At 40.3% G+C, this 17,078-nt stretch overlaps 1 pseudogene; it reads left to right on the top strand.

The window, feature by feature from the left end:
• The first annotated feature begins 944 nt into the window (after window positions 1-944).
• On the top strand, window positions 945-1,327 carry LOC105987123 (annotated as a pseudogene).
• Window positions 1,328-17,078: the final 15,751 nt, after the last annotated feature.

The following is a 17,078-nucleotide window of genomic DNA, read 5'->3' as shown; positions in this document are numbered from 1 at the left end:
AAATCAAAACAGAACTTAGAAAGTGGAAAAAAAAAAAACCTCCCATGCTCCTGGATTGGAAGGATCAACATCGTGAAAATGGCAATACTTCCCAAAGCTATCTACAAATTCAATGCAATACCTATCAATATTCCAACCTCATTCTTCAAGGACATAGGAAAGGCAATCCAAAAATTCATATGGCACAATAAAAGACCCTGAATAGCAAAAACGATCCTTAACAGAAGAACAGTGCTGGAGGAATATCAATACCAAATTTCAAACTCTACTACAAAGCCATAATAATCAAAACAGCTTGGTACTGGCACAAGAACAGACCTCAGGACCAATAGAATAGAATTGAAAACCCAGAAATGAACCCACAGACCTATAGTGATCTAATCTTCGATAAGGGAGCTAAAAAAATAGAATGGAAGAAAGACAGCCTCTTCAGTAAATGGTGCTGGCAAAATTGTTAACTAGTTGTAGAAAACTAAAGCTAGATCCTTATGTATCACCCTGCACCAGAATCAACTCCAAATGGATCAAAGACCTCAGAGTCAAAGCAGACACCCTGAAAACATTACAGGAAAGAACAGGAGAAACCCTAGGTCTTCTTGGCAGAGACCAAAATTTTCTCAATAGAGACCCAGAAACACAACAAATCAAAGAAAGGTTGGACAAATGGGATTGCATGAAGTTGCAGAGCTTCTGAATGGCAAAGGACAAAGCTAGTAAGATCAATAGAAAGCCCACGATTAGGAGAAGATCTTCACTAGCCATACAATGGACACAAGTCTCATATCTAAAATAGACCTGGAACTCAAAAAATTAAATCCCCCAACAACAAATCCTCAAAGAATCAACTGCCCAATAAATAAGTGGGCTAAACCCTTAAAGAGACTCCTTTCTGTCAGACATCTTGACGAAGCCACAGCAGTCTCTCCTGCTCTCCAGGTTTTGCAATGCTGCCCAAGGATAACAAGAAGAAGAAAGATGCCAGGAAGTCAGCCAAGAAAGACAAGGACCCAGTAAACAAGTCTGGAGGCAAGGCCAAGAAGAAGAAGTGGTCCAAAGGCAAAGTTCAGGACAAGCTCAACAACCTGGTCCTGTTTGACAAAGCTAAGTATGACAAACTCTGTAAGGAAGTTCCAAACTATAAGCTCACAACCCCTGCTGTGGTTTCTGAAAGGCTGAAGATTCATGACTCCCTGGCCAGGGCAGTCCTTCAAGAGCTGCTTAGTTAAGGACTTATCAAGTTAGTCTCAAAGCACAGAGCTCAAATAATTTACACTAGAAATATTAAAGGTGGAAATGCCCCCACTGCTGATGAAGATGCATGAACAGATCCAATCAGCTGTACTTTCTTACAACAAATGAAAAAAAAAAAGACTTAAAGAGAAACTTCTCTGAAGAGGAAAGAAGGATGGCCAATAGACACATGAAGAAATGCTCATCCTCCCTAGCCATAAAAGAAATGCAAATCAAAACAACATTGAAATACCACCTCACCACAGTTAGAATGGCTAAAATCAAGAACTCTAATAACAACAGATGCTGGAGGGGATGTGGACAGAAGGGAACCTTACTGCATTGTTGTTAGGAGTATAAACTTGTCCAACCACTTTGGAAAGTAGTATGGAGGTTCCTCAAAAGACTTCACATAGAGCTCCCCTATGACCCAGCAATCCCACTTTTGGGCATTTATCCAAATGATCACAAACAAGACCGTATTAAAGCTACCAGCACAACTATGTTTATTGCAGCCTTATTTACCATAGCTAAGATATGGAACCAACTCAGATGCCCCTCAGTAGATGAATGGATCAAGAAACTGTGGTATATATACACAATGGAATTCTATGCCTCATCAGAAAGAATAACATTGCCCCATTTGTTAGGAAATGGAAAGACTTGGGGAAAAATTATATTAAGTGAAGTATACCAGGCCCAAAGGAAACTAGGTCCCATGGTTTCCCTTATTTGCAATAACTAGTATATGTCTGAGACAAGCAGAAAATGTCAGAAAAGTTGATGTTAGGTGAAATGAACCCCAAGATAAGGACCTAAATGGTTTTTCTTTCTTGCTATTGTTTTTAACATATTTATAAGATGATTTCTTTGTTGCTTTGTATGTCCCTCCCCCATGGTATAACCCCTATTTTCACTGTACTTGATGTTGGTATAATTTGTGGAGGGGAAGGAAAAAAAACAAATTGTTTAAATAAGGATACAGGTTGACCCATTGCAACAATGAGATGGGGGGCGGGGGAGGCAGGGATGGGAAGAGGAAACAAAGGAGGAGGCAACAATGCTTGATAAGAAATGTACTCATTACCTTGCTCATGTAATTGTAACCCCTCTGTATGGTATTTTCACAAAAAAACTATTGAAATGATTTTTTAAAAGATGCTATTGGAGTTACATTGAAAATACAACCAAAATATGACCCTTTCTCATCACCTTTGCTGCTACGGCTCTGGACTGAGCCAACACCTCCGTAATCAGCCTCTTAGCTTCCCTCATTGACCTCTTGCTGGAGTGAGGCAGCGCAGGTTATGTATTTGTTCTACTCAAAATACTAAAAGAGCAAGCATTTTATTCATAGCAAAGTCTTAAGCCCTCCATTTCGTTTCAGCCAAGGAGGACCATTTTGTTCCCAGCAGCTCCCACCTCAGGCCCTTTGTATTTATCATTCACTCTTTCCTGCAGGCAGGATATACCCAGGTAAACACTTTTTCTTACACATGGCTTTTCTCATTGGGACCTTCCAGAGCCATTGTGTCTAAAACTGTCTTCTACTCCCCTTCTGACTCATACGCATCCCTTTCATTGATTTACTTTTTCCCTTAAACTTTATCTCTGTCTATCATAAGCATGTCATATATTTATCTTGTTTACTCTCTACATCCTTTATTATGTAAGTTTCAGGAGGACAGAGATGTTTCTTGACTTTATTCACTCCATGTCTTTAGCATCTAAGCCAAAGTCTCCTATGTTAAAGGATTGAAATAAATTCCTGATGGTTGTTTGAGTAGAAGAGACCTAAGTTGCAGGCAATTAAAAACCTTGAACTGGTGGGGACTTGCTTAAGAGTAATTAAAAAGAATAATGAGAAATCAAATTCTACACAAATCTTGCATTAGATTTTCAGGCAAAAAAAATGGCATTGTGGGCTCTACTGTTTACAACTAAATTGCCAGAAAATCTCCCATGACACATGATAATTCCAACTCTGTTGACCTCTGAGATGAGTCCATTATGAAAAAAGTAAGGACATTGAAAAAGAAAAATGCAAAACAACAACAACAAATCCTAACTTAAAATTCTAGTTCTAGTAAGTAATGTCAGTTGCTTATATGAATGTTACAACTGAAATTTTTATGAATTATAAGGATTAGTAGTAATTATTAATTATATATACAGGATACAATAGAAAACAGGTGTTTGTGCAGTGTTAATCCCTTTGCTTTAATAATTAATTAGGGAAGACAGCATAACCAGTCTCCTAAATTTATCTGTTTAAATTTCCATAATTTATTCGCTAAAATTCTTGCTAATGTTATGAGTAGAAATTATCAACCAACATTTGACTAACATACTCAGCAATAAAATGTGCCTGCTACACAATTCCTTTTGTTATGTGTCATTAATTTTTCTGTGTACAAGTTCAAGCTTTCAGATTCTCCTCTTATCTTTTGATTATTCTATCAACTTCCATCTCATTCAGTTACTCAGCCCCTGGCAAAAATAAAAATAAGAATTAATAAAAGAGACTCTTAATTGAATTGAAAATTCACTCATTTCTCATTCTGTACTTCCCTTATAAAGAAAGCTTTAAAATTAGTCTTGGAATAAATGAAAATGAGTGATCGCAGATACTCCAAACTACCCATGCAATTTCTGTCAATCGAGTAGACAATTCCAGTGGTTCTCAAGTATTGGTACACTACAAAAACTTATTGAAAGGCCAATGCCAGTGGTTCATATCTAGAATCCTAGCTACTCAGGAGGCTGAGCCCTAAGGATTCTGGTTCCAAGCCAGCTAAGGCAGGAAAATCCCTAAGAATCTTATCCTAATTAACTGGTAAAAGTTGGAGATGGAACTGTGGCTCAAGTGGTAGACAGCCAACATTAAGCAAAGCTCAGGGACAGTATCAAGGCCCTGAGTTCAAACTCCAAGACTGGCAAAAAAAATCAGCTTATTGAATGGAATGTGTGGGGTTGAGGAAGATGAAGGAGAATAATATAAAGGGTAACATTGATCCAGATGCATTGTGTTCATAAGCTGACATGTTGAATTGAAACCTCTTTGTACAACTACAAAGGGATTAAAGGTAATTTTTTAAAAAGGAAATCAGTGAGAAAACATAAAAAAATAAAGCAGGTGATACAAGAAATAAAAACCTTACTGAAAACTCTAACTGAGCTCTGTTAATGTGGGTTATAACTGAAAGTATTTTACTACATATAAATGAAAACAGATTTATTTTTCTTTTTGTGCTGGTCCTGGACCTTGAACTCAGAGCCTGGTCGTTGCCCCATAGCTTTTTTACTCAAAGCTTGTGTTCTAACACTTGAGCCACCATTCCACTTAACCCACAGGTTAAAAGTCTACCATGTTTTCCTACTTTAAATCATCTGACCAGAAAAAAAACTATTTCTCCAAAAAGAACATTTGTAATGAGAGCAGTTAAGTTCCATCCAGTGGCTGAGTAGAGCCCAGACTCCTCGTGTACAGTCAGGTACCAAGATAAAGTTCACCAATGGAGAGGGTGGGGAAGGAAATGGTTGGCTCCATTATCAATGCCTTTACCATCTACAATTTGCCTGAGCTGATGAAAGCCTGCTTCCTATGTTCCAGAAGCTGCGTTATTACTGATAATCAATTTGAAAACATCAAGTGTGAGACACCATTATTATACCAGTCTTTAGAAGTTTGGAAAACTGAAACAGTGAGGTTTCAGTACCTGTCCAGGGTCACATGAGGGGTAAGGAACAGGTGATTAACTATCACCATGCAATGGTACCCATGACACAAGGTAAATCTGCTGTGCAAGGACTGCCTTTGTACACCTCAAGGCCAGGTCACCACTGCTGGTACTTGATAGGTCAAGACATAAAACACCAAGTACAGGGACTAGAGTTCTGGATCTGAGCCTCTTGTCTGCATGCAGGAAGTCCTTCTCAGTGCACTGTTGATCCCCTCTTTATAGGAAAAGAGACAGGGGAATCCGACAGATCTGCGCTGGGTTGTCTGAAATGCCACAAACTGTTGCTGCAACCTTTATTCTGCTTTACCATTGGCAAACTACTACTTTCTAATAAAAATAGAAATAGTGGCTAGGTGCTGGGGGCTCACACCTATAATCCTAGCTACTCAGGAGGCAGAGATATGAGAATCACAGATCAAAGCCAGCCAGCACAGGAAAGTCCATGAGACTCTTATCTCCCATTAACCACCAGAAAACTGAAAGTAGGGCTGTGACTCAACGTGGTAGAGAACTACCCTTGAGCAGAAACGCTCAGGGACAGCACCTAGGCCCTGAGTTCAAGGCCCATGACCTACAAAAAAAAAATCAGAAATGGTAATGGGATAATTCAAATCCTAAAGTGAGATAGTATACAGGAGGCAACCTTAAAAGTCCATACGCCAGGGAGCAGACCCCAGCCTTTACTCTTTTTTACTCTTCCACACTGTACAGTAGTCCGTATGGGTCCCCAAGATTTTGTCCAGTGCACATGATTTTATTTTGACATTTTACTCAGTGCACACATCTTCAGCCCCTCCCCAGAGTATGCACCTTGATATCCATGAGACAAGCCCATTTCAATTCAGCCATTATATAATATTAATAGCTTATTTCATACAAGGTTTTATGCTTCCATACTTGTCAAACAAATTGAAATATACATCAAGGAAGCTGCCTTAGCCACCTGCTAGCTTTATAACCTTGGATGTGTTATGTAACTTTTATGATCTTACTTTCCTCATCTGCAAAAGGGAAAAGCCTAATAAAACAGTAGTAATTGTGCATTATTATAGTAAAGCAGTATTAATGTATCATAACCAGCCCACCTCTTATTCTGGGGACAAATATCAGGAATGTAAAGCACATATTACAAGTTAGCTTCTCTCATTTAAGACATGTCAGATGTCAGAAAGAAAGTAAAGTAGCAATCTAGGAAGGGAAAATATTGTTTACCAAATGTTAGAAGAGAATGAACACTTCTGAGATTACATTTAATGGTAGTGACTGCTTTACTTCTCTTATATTTCTCAACCACAACTGATGACATGGGACATGAATGTGGATAAGTTACATTTTGGTGCAATAGCATCTACCACAAAAACTTCTCAACTCTAAGTAGCTTAATAACAACAAAAGTTTATTTCTCACTCCTGTGAAGCTGTGCCTTAAGTGTATGTGGTTGTTATTTTTTCCTTGTCTGTCATGGGGCTTGAACTCAGGACCTAGGTGTTATCCCTGAGCTCCTTTGCTCAAAGCTGACACTCTACTACTTTCAGCCACAGTTCCACTTTGGATTAATTGGAGATAAGAGTCTCACAAGGCCTTTTCTGCCTGGGCTGGCTTTGAACTTTGATCTTCAGATCTCAGCCTCCTGAGTAGCTAGGACTACAGGCGTGAGACACAGATGACCAGCTATGTGTGGGATTTTCATAGCATCTCTCTCTGAGCTGCTTTGATCCTGCCACAGTTCCTGTCAGCACTTGCCACTGTGACCACTGGTTCTTGCTTTAATCTCTGCTCTTCAGGAAGATACTAGCTTCAACTTAATATGTCTGAGCCACCTTGCCTTGGCCCCTACTTCTTTATTATCCCATCTCCAATCTAATCCATTCATTACAGCTGCTACAAAAAAAAAGGACTGCATAGCGGATACACAACAGATTCTCACGGAATCTGGGAAATTCGGGATCAGGGTTCCAGTGCAATCCAGTTCTGATAAGGCCCACTTTCCTGGCTCCTGGATGGCTCTCTTCTTGCTATAATTGCACATGGCAGGAAGTACAAGGGAGCTATCCTGGACTTCCTTTATAAGACACTAATCTTACTCATAAGGACTCCACCCTTATGACTTCATCAGTTCCCCCTCCACCCCTCCCCCTCAAACACTGCTTCCCAAAGCCATCAGGCCAGGGCTCAGGAGAACAATATATGATGTGGGTCAACACAAACATTCAGACCGTAATTCACAGGCTGTTCTCTCTATAAGGAGCCCTGCTCCTCAGGTTGGAGGCATAGCGTCAAATACAAACCAACCAATCTGGAGCCTTTGTTGAGTCTCACAGTCTGAGGGAGCCAATGTCTACCTGTCCTAACCACCCCAGGTGAGCCAGGCATATCCCCTCCCAAGATCACACAGAGTATCCAACCCTGAGCCGGCCTGCCGGGCCTTGCACCTGGCCTCCCACAGAAGAGCAGAGACGCTCTTTCTCACAGGTCCTTCGTCTCCCTCTGCCTCCCGGCACACTCCATGGTCTCCTGAGGGCATGGAGTCCCCTCCTCCAGGAAACTGAGAGTGGTTAACTATTTTTGCCAGAGTAATCACTTCATTTAGAATTGTACTCCAGCCCTTCAAGGGTTCTACCCAGAGAAGTTTCCAACTCTGCCCAAAGTTGGGGAAGCACACAGGTGAGGGAAAGGAAAACCTTGGTGAGCCCAGCTAATAGGTACCACAGGCAGACTTGCAGTCAACTTAGGAGCAGGAAGGAGAGCGGATTAGGGAATTGGCCACAGCTGATCATCTGACCCAGGCTCCTTAGCGGCCCAGGCTGGAGGCCAGTCTGCAAGCTAGCCAGGGATTGCTCACTTCTACAACCTTGTTAGTTTCACTGAGGCTTATTAGCCAGGTATTGAGGAAAATCACTGAGTCCATGCATTCTCTGTGACCTACTTTAACACATTTCATCACTGCTTAAAAATAAAAAAAAATGTGTTCTGCCTTCCCTCTTTCATATTCCTAGCAACCTAACAATCTTCCATGAGGTTTCAAAAATAATTGCCAGATGGCCTGCACTACGGCGGCCATTCTCTCCTTTTGTGTTCTGCAGTGATTTTTTTTCCTACCCCAGATACTCTGCAGCGCATTGCTTCTCCATGCTGTCTTTCCTCGTTGACTATCATTACTTTAAGTATTCTTTCCGCTATTACCCTTTGTCATCAAGCCTGGCTTAGATGACAAGCCAAGCCCTGCTTTCCTTTATCTGTAATTTCTTATTTGCTCTATTTTTCCCTATTAACAAGCCTGACTACCTTTTCCCTTTGTCATCTTTTTTTTTCCCTCCTGACATACTTTCAAAATGTTAGTCTTCTCTCTTAGGTGACATTTTCCCCTTTTCTAATAGCACTTGTCTTACAGACCTGTTTTTTTTTTTTTTTTTTACCAAGTTTGTCCTTACCTGTCGGCCTTCCTTCTCTGTCACAACAATTTTTTTTCTTGAACATCTTTTCTAGAATCCACTTTCCACTTTTACATCTTTTCAAACATCACCCCCTGTCTCCACTTATGTTTCTATTAAAAATTATGATAGCATTAAGTCATTAAAATCTATATCACTTAGCTGTGTCATTCTACTGTCACCCTGTCAGGGACCTTTGGAAATAACACCATAATGGAAAATTACTCCTCAGCACACAATGAGAAAGAGAGGGGAGAACAAAGTGACAGGATGAGAAAACAGAGACTGAACATAAAAGTAAATCACAAAGGGTCTGCACAAAGTGAGCAGAGAATGGCCCAATCCATCAACAAGTTTCACTGATGTAAATGGTCAATTTAAATCATTCTTGGGGACAAAGAAAAGGAAGAGGAAAAGGGAGGGAAAGAGCAGATGGAGGAAGACAGACACTCTCCCATTTCTGTTTTTGTTCTGACATCCTTTCATTTCTGTTGTTTATTTACATGCCCTCGGATTTCTTCATTTCTTCCGTAAGTATTTGCCGTGCACTGATTATGCACAGAGGATACACGAGATGGGCTCCCCACTTGTACAAGGCTGCAACTCTCAGGATCTGGCCTTGACTTTTTAGCACCGGAAGGTTCTATGTGCTATAGGAGCTGGATCCGTGCTCAGCTGGGATTTCTGGGAATGCTATCTTAAGGGAAAGTCGTTCCAGGGAAGAGCTATAGTTTTCAGCAAACTCAGATGCTTCTTTCTGTGGCACATCTGAAGGTCTACCCTGATAGGACAGGAAGGCGAGACTTCCTGCTCCATCAAGCCCCTCCCTCAGCCTAGCTAGCCTGGCCTACCACCACAGAAAGCCTCCCAGTGTTCACTTAAACAGGGCAAGAAGGCCTAAGCCATCCCCCCCACACACAACCCCCCCTCCCCCGCCCAGGTGTGAAGTCTCTGGAACATTTACAGAGAGAGCAACAGGAGGGATGTCTCCCAGTGTGGCAAAAAAAAGGAAACAGAGTAGAGAGATGACTTCAACTCTGTCTTAAATGTACTCTTGCTTCTTTGTGCTTTCTCAGAAAACAGCAACCAAAAAAAAATGTTTCTTAATATCTATACTTGTTTTTGTCCCTAGACTGTGTTCCTTTGCCTGAAACTACACACAGTGGATTGATCACATGGCAATCCAAAATTTATCTAGATTACATCCAGACTACCTGTAGCCTTCAGCAAGTCCTTTTCTCACCTCCCAACTTGGAAACATCTGGAGAAATGGATGACGAGCTGACACTTGCAGACCCTGAAACATGCTCATTTTATCCACATAGGAGCAAGAGGAACGTGGTGCCGATGGTCAAGTTCACATGGTTTTGTGGACAAGGGATGCTCTCAATCAACGGCCAGCTTCCATTCAATGGCCCACATACTAAAAAAGACTTCTGAATGTAGACTATTTCCCAGAGACCCACTAAGTGCCTGAAATGCATCAATAAACATAATAAACAATCCACAATACCACAGACATGAATGTCAATTTTTTTAAAGTATTCAATGTACTTGAAGAAAGAAATGAGACCCTTGTCTGTTGTAGGGCTAGTGATCTTCTCCCAATCCGTGAGCTTTCTCTTGAACTTGCTAGCTATGTCCTTTGCCATGCAGAAGCTCTGCAGCTTCATGTAATCCCATTTGCCCAAACTTTCTTTGATTTGTTGTGTTTCTGGGTCTCTATTAAGAAAATTTTGGCCTGTGCCAAGGAGACCTAGGGTTTCTCCTATTCTTTCCTGTAATGTTTTCAGGGTCTCTGCTTTGATTCCAAGGTCTTTGATCCATTTGGAGTTGATTCTGGTACAGGGTGATATATAAGGATCTAGCTTTAGTTTTCTACAAGTGATTGACCAATTTTGCCAGCACCATTTACTGATGAGGCTGTCTTTCTTCCATTCTATTTTTTTAGCTCCCTTATCAAAGATTAGGTGGCTATAGGTCTCTAGGTTCATTTCTGGGTTTTTAATTCTATTCCATTGGTCCTGAGGTCTGTTCTTGTGCCAGTACCAAGCTGTTTTGATTACAGCAGATAAGGGTCTCATATCTAAAATATACTTGGAACTCAAAAAATTAAATACCCCAACAACAAATCCTCAAAGAAACAACTGCCCAACAAATAAGTGGGCTAAAGAATTAAAGAGAAACTTCTCTGAAGAGGAAATAAGAATGGTCAATAGACACATGAAGAAATTCTCAACCTCCCTAGCCATAAAAGAAATGCAAATCAAAACAACATTGAGATACCACCTCACCACAGTTAGAATGACTAGAATCAACAGATGCTGGAGGGGATGTGGACAGAAGGGAACCTTACTTCATTGTTGGTGGGCGTGTAAACTTGTTCAAGCACTTTGGAAAGTAGTATGGATGTTCCTCAAAAGACTCCACATAGAGCTCCCCTATGACCCACTTTTGGGCTTTTACCCAAATGATCACAAACAAGACCATACTAAAGCTATCAGCACAACTATGTTTATTGCAGCATTATTTACCATAGCTAAGATATGGAACCAACCCAGATGCCCCTCAGTAGATGAATGGATCAAGAAAATGTGGTATATAAAAACAATGGAATTCTATGCCTCCCTTAGAAAGAATGGCATTGCCTCATTTGTTATGAAATGGAAATACTTGGAAAAAAATTATATTAAGTGAAGTAAGCCAGGTGCAAAGAAACATAGTCCCATGGTTTCCTTTATTTGCAATAACTAGAATATGTCTGGGACAAGTAGAAAAGGTCAAAAGGGATGTGCATAGGACCAAATAAGATTAAGTTAAGCAAAATGAACCCCAGGATAGGGACACAAGTGATTTTTTCTTTCTTGCTATTATTTCTACTGTATTTATAAGGTACCATGTGATTTTTTTGTTGCTTTGTATGTCCCTCCTCCATGGTATAACCCCTGTTTCCACTGTATTTGATATCAGTATAATTTGGGGAGGGGAAGGGAAAAAACTAAATGTTTAAATAGGGATACAGGTTGACCCATTGTAACAATGAGATGTACAAGACACTATGTTGAAAAACAAACTTTACAATTTAGGCAGGGTGGGGGTGGGGGTGAGGGGGGAGGGGAGAGTGTAGGTGGGAGGGAAGGATGGTAGGGGAAAAACAAAGGAGGAGGCAACAATGCTTGATTAGAAATGTACTCAATACCTTGCTCATGTAACTGTAACCCTCGGTACAGTATTTTCACAATAAAAAACTGTTAAAAAAAAAAAAAAAGAAAGAAAGAAATGAAGGGTAAGGCAGAAACAATGTGATTCAGAGGGAAGGCTGCAATTAAAATAGTGTTAAACTGAAAGGTTAAATTATAAATAAGAAAAAAGGTTTCAGGTGCCTCATGCCTATAAGCCTAGCTACTCAGGAGGCTAAGATCTGAGGATCATGATTCAAAGCCAGCTTAGGCAAGAAAGTGTGTGAGACTCTGATCTCCAATTAAGTACCAAAAAGTTGGAAATGGAGGTGTAGCTCAAGTGCTAGAATGCTAGCCTTACCCAAAAAGCTCAGGGCTAGGCCCTGAGTTCAAGGACCTACACCAAAAAATAAAAAAGGGCTGGGTGCTGGTGACTCAAGCCTGTAATCCATGAGACTCTTCATCTCCAATTAACCACCAGAAATGGCACTGTGGCTCAAAATGGTTGAGCGCTCGCCTTGAGCAAAAAAAAGCTTAAGGACAGTATCCAGGCCCGAAGTTCAACAAACCCCAATTAAAAAAAGAAAAGGAATGTAGAAGAAAAGAATGGAGGTGAGACTGCACTCTAGCAAGCATCTTGTCTTCCAAAGTTGAGAGTTGATTTGGAATTACAAAAGAATTTACTTACAGACTAGAGAACTGTAAACACTGAGCACAGTGGAAGATTTGGCCTGGGATTCACAAACCCATCATAAGTTGGGCCTTTACATTGAGCAGTGATTTTTTTCAATCAGCCATCATCTTTCTCTGGTTGATTTGTCTAGATTTTGGCATTGCCGTCCGTACTTCTGCCATACAACCCACAAGCTTGGGAGGAGACTATCTCCTCCCAACCCAGACATCAAACATGGGACTCAAGTTCAAAGCAAATCATTGTATATCTTGGCCTAAGTAAGCTCTTTTGGTTGTATCCTTGAAGATGCTACTTGATAAGAGCTATTTTTTTTAAAGATGCTCTTCATTTTCTTGTTACATGGTAGGCTGAGAGGATCTAAATAACTGCTTCAGGCATTTTTCACCAAAGATGGCCTGAAGATGTATAGACACACAGAGATCAGAATACAGTACATCTTGGAGGAACAGGAAGCCAGCCAGATCAAACTAGGCTTCTGAACTACCCAGAAGCCAATGAATCCATCTTCTGAGCCAGACCATGGAAGTTAGTTTTCGTACAACTGAAACCATCTTGACTAACATATTAAACAAAAGCTGTGGACACGAGGCCCAGTTTATGGGTTCCTTAGTGATGCAAAATGTCTTATTCCAGCAATCCCTCCCTAAGGTTAACCTGCCTTTATTAAAGATAATTTATACAACAAATCAACATTGTTCTTCTGAGTCACAGAGAAGCAAGTTCTTCAATCAGTAAGAGAACAGAGACAGAGACAGAGACAAAGGAGAAGGGAGAGTGAGAGAGATAAAGATATTTCCAGAAAAACTAAAAATAGTAAAACATATTGAATTAGAAATGAAAGGTGCAGATGTAAAGGCAGGCTCAGGAGGATCAATTCTAAGGTAATTTAGGAGAAGGAAATGGCAGATACTCTCAACCTCCACTATAGTAAATTGTTTTTTGATTCCATCTTAATGAAAATATTGTGCATTCTCTTTTCTCTTCTGCAATATAGTCAACGGAGCCTGCTTGTCCTCTTTTTTTATTTTTTGCTTTTACTTCTTGCATAGATTTGGTATTTCTGTTTTTAATAAAAGTGGAAGTGTTTTTGAGAATTTCTATTGCAACAGCAGGGCTTGAACTTCAGGTCAGCTGCAAGGAAGAGTGTGTGCTGTTTCCATGGAAACCATAGCAGTATAATGTCAGGTACGAAGAGACATCAAGAATGAAGGGATAAAATCCCTGCATCATTTTAATAAACACGTCCTACTTACCGTTATTTAACCACAGTCTGCGTACATATGCTTTATCTCTTAATAGCCACTCTTCATAAATTTCTTTTGACCATATCTAACCTTTCTCAGTTGGTCCTGATTATGCTGTTAAGTAAATAAAGATGAAAAGAATGCCCTTCATTAAAGTATTATAAATGCTTTATTATTCTGAAATCTCATTAGACATATACATTTTAATTAGAAAACTATATGGCAAGGACACACTCAGAAGAGTTAACTAAGACCCACAAAGACAAACCGATAAATTAAGAACCAGGGTTTATATTTTGTCTTTAGTTCCTCACTTGATATGATGGGCCCTATTATAGGCTATTTGTAGTAGAGAAAATCAAATTAAATAGGTTTATTAGAACCCTTCTAATGCTGACACTCCTCCATGTAAGTGTCCATTTCAGCAGGAGCGAGAACACTGCCTACAACCTTCCCACCCTCCAGACAGCAGACATAGGCAGCTGCTCACAATTCTGTGATAGGAAAAATGAAGGAGAGCTTAGATGCAGCATTGTAAACATCTTTCAAAACTTCAACTTCTTGGTTGTCATCCTCTCCTCCTCTCCCACTCTTTCCACCTCTCCCCAAACATCACATCTCAACAATTTTCCCTATGGTCTTCCTTCCATACATCTACTGGTGTCAAGAGGGAAGGATGAAGAAGGGGAGGAAGGGAGGAAGAACATGAAGACAAAAGGAAGAAAATGATGGCAGGAGGGAAGAAGGAAGGAAATGGACCACCTTGAGGAAAGATTCAGGGTTTCACATAAGCTGAAAGGAACCTTGATTGGGAAGAATAATTTGTGTGTGATATGATACAAAATCCTTTATTTATCTTCCAAGCTTAGTACAAGGAAAATTGTGCCACATTCCAGCAAATACTCTGTTAGGGTGAGTCGTAGAACTCAGAGAGCCTGTGTTTTTACCATAGCCTAAGAAATGATACTAAAGCAAAGATGGTTTTTTTTTTATTCCCTTCACAGGATAATTGGAATAGAAAGTGCTGACATCAAAAAGCCACCAAGAAGTAGTTGTTATGGCCAAAGGTCTGATAGCCCTGAGGCAACCATGAGCTTCAGAATGAGGGCAGAGGAAGGGAAGAACAGGGGAAGTTTCTCAACAAAACAAAACAAAAGTCACTGCAGGAAATGCCTGAAAAGATGTGTGATGTTGAAGGCCAGCAAGTCCTGGATAGTAGAAGAGAAGTTGGAGGCTAAGATTTGGAGCCCTTCCCCTTTAAACGTCTACTTCCTGATACTACCCAGAAATATCAGGAGGCCAAAGATGCCAAAAGAATGAGAAAACAGTCTCACCAGGAGATAACAATCAAGATGTTAGGAGAAGAATTTCTTATTTGGTTTAGCTAAATACACACACACACACACACACACACACACACACACACACACACACCATTCATTTGAAATTTAATTGTCCCAAGTTTTAAGTTTATATGTGACATTAAAATAAGAAAATCACAAAGCCCCACATACACACAGAATCCCAAAAGATGACCTGCAATCTTGTAAAATCAAGATTCAACTCAATTCCTATTCTTCAGAGAGGTGAGAGGCCCCCTAAAATGGAGGCAGGAAGGTCATATCCCAGAGAAGAGGCCCTTCCCTTCTTCCCTTTTCTCTACTGTGTCTTCACCAACTTCCCCCACACCATTCACACAGAGTCTAGAGTTTACATACAACCAAACCACTCTACCACATCAAAAGGTGACCAGAAATTCTATTAACAAAATTATAATCTTTTTTCCCCAAAGGAATATCTTTCAAATGGAATTTTGTCACTCAGGACCTTTGCTTCATATTGAAATCAATGGAGAGTTGGTGTGAAAAACTCTTGTCTTTAACCATGGTTGCTCGAAGTGTTATTAGAACTCAGCTATTTCTCTCCTGGTACAGGAAATACTCCAGATCATAGATAATCTTATAGATTTATGAATTAAGGGGAAAAAACATACTGGCTTCAAAGAAATTTTATCCTAGTATCTATCACTCCAATGGAATTTGCCTTTGACCTTTGAAATACAAATCTAAAACTTGGCCCCTCAGACTACATTATTATTTTTATTCTCCACAGGTCTATCTGTCTGCACATTGAAATCAGCTCTCCGAGTGCTCTTTCTACAGGTTCTCCAAGGTTAACAAAACCTGAGATTACAAATAAAAAATTAATTTAAGAAATCAAATAACAGGTGTTGCTTGGGTCAGGACTGTGTCTTCCTTTAGTGGTCAGGATTATATGCAGGACAAATGCCATACAAAACAGACTCTATTTTCTCTATAAAGTCAAGGGTGTGTGTGTGTGTGTGTGTGTGTGTGTGTGTGTGTGTGTGTGTGTGTGTGTGTGTGTGTGTGTGTGTGCGCGCGCATGCATGAGCACTAAAAGAAAGATAAGGTACTCTTCAGAATAAAACCTCATTTACATGCTTGTAAGAGCAGAAAGAGAGGATACTGCATAGGAAGACGGCAAGGCAGAAAGCTGCCAGTCTCCTTTGCCAGTTTAACAATATGTATGTTGTGCTATTTAGGCAGGAGCTAGATTCTATCACTTCAGTAATCAACCTTCCTTTGAAAAGAAACAACTTTCCAGATGACAGTAGCTCACACCTGTAATCCCAGCTACTCAGGAGGCTGATCTCACCTTCAATCCAACTACTCAAAGGGCTGAAATCTAAAGATCATGGTCCAAAGCCAGCCTTGGCAGACACATTTGAGAGACTTTTAACTCCAATTAAGAAAAAGTGGATGGGGCTGGGAAGGTGGCTCAGTGGTAGAGTGCTTGCCTTGCATGCCTGAGGCCCTGGATTCAATTCCTCAGCACCACATAAGCAAAAAGAAAAAAAGCCAGAAGTGGCACTGTGGCTCAAGTGGTAGAGTGCTAGCCTTGAGCTGAAGAGCTGAGGGACAGTGCCCAGGCCCAGAGTTCAGGCCTCACAACCAGAGCCCCCCACCAAAAAAAAGAAAAAAGAAAAAGTGGAGTTGTGGTTTGTTGAAATGGTAAAGGGCCACTAAGCCATATTGCCAGCCTTTGAGTTCAAACCCCATATGGCACACAAACCAATTTACAAAGGCACAACACCCTTTTTCTTCCACTCTACAAGATGTTTTTCTATGACTAGATTCAGCAAGATTGAAGTCTTTAAGAAGAAAGAGGTTATTGCTAATGGCAGGATACCCCTCTCTACACTGTTTACAGCAGAGGCCTGCTTTCCTCAAATGAAGGCCCAGCTCCCCTACAATTACTTTCAATTAAGTAGATGTCCTCATTATAATATCAGTATTCATGACAACTAAAATGACAAGCAACTCCTACACTCTGAGTAGCTTTGGACTTCCCTGATGAGTATGGCTTGTTGTGGCTTTGCTTTGTTTTTGCTTTTTAAATAGGTAAAATAAGCTATAAAGCATATGTGTTCATTTTCTCTAGTGAATGTACTGTGTAAAGATCCCAGAGTGATCCCACATGGGAGATTATTCTTATGAGGGCTTTTCATTACAATGAGTCATGACTTTCATAAAGTC

Source organism: Dipodomys ordii, unplaced genomic scaffold (genome assembly GCF_000151885.1).
Source record: "Dipodomys ordii isolate 6190 unplaced genomic scaffold, Dord_2.0 Scaffold39, whole genome shotgun sequence".
In the NCBI taxonomy this organism is placed as follows: Eukaryota; Metazoa; Chordata; class Mammalia; order Rodentia; family Heteromyidae; genus Dipodomys; species Dipodomys ordii.
The sequence above is the reverse complement of the archived record's forward strand: the minus strand, read 5'-3'. Positions and strand labels throughout refer to the sequence as shown.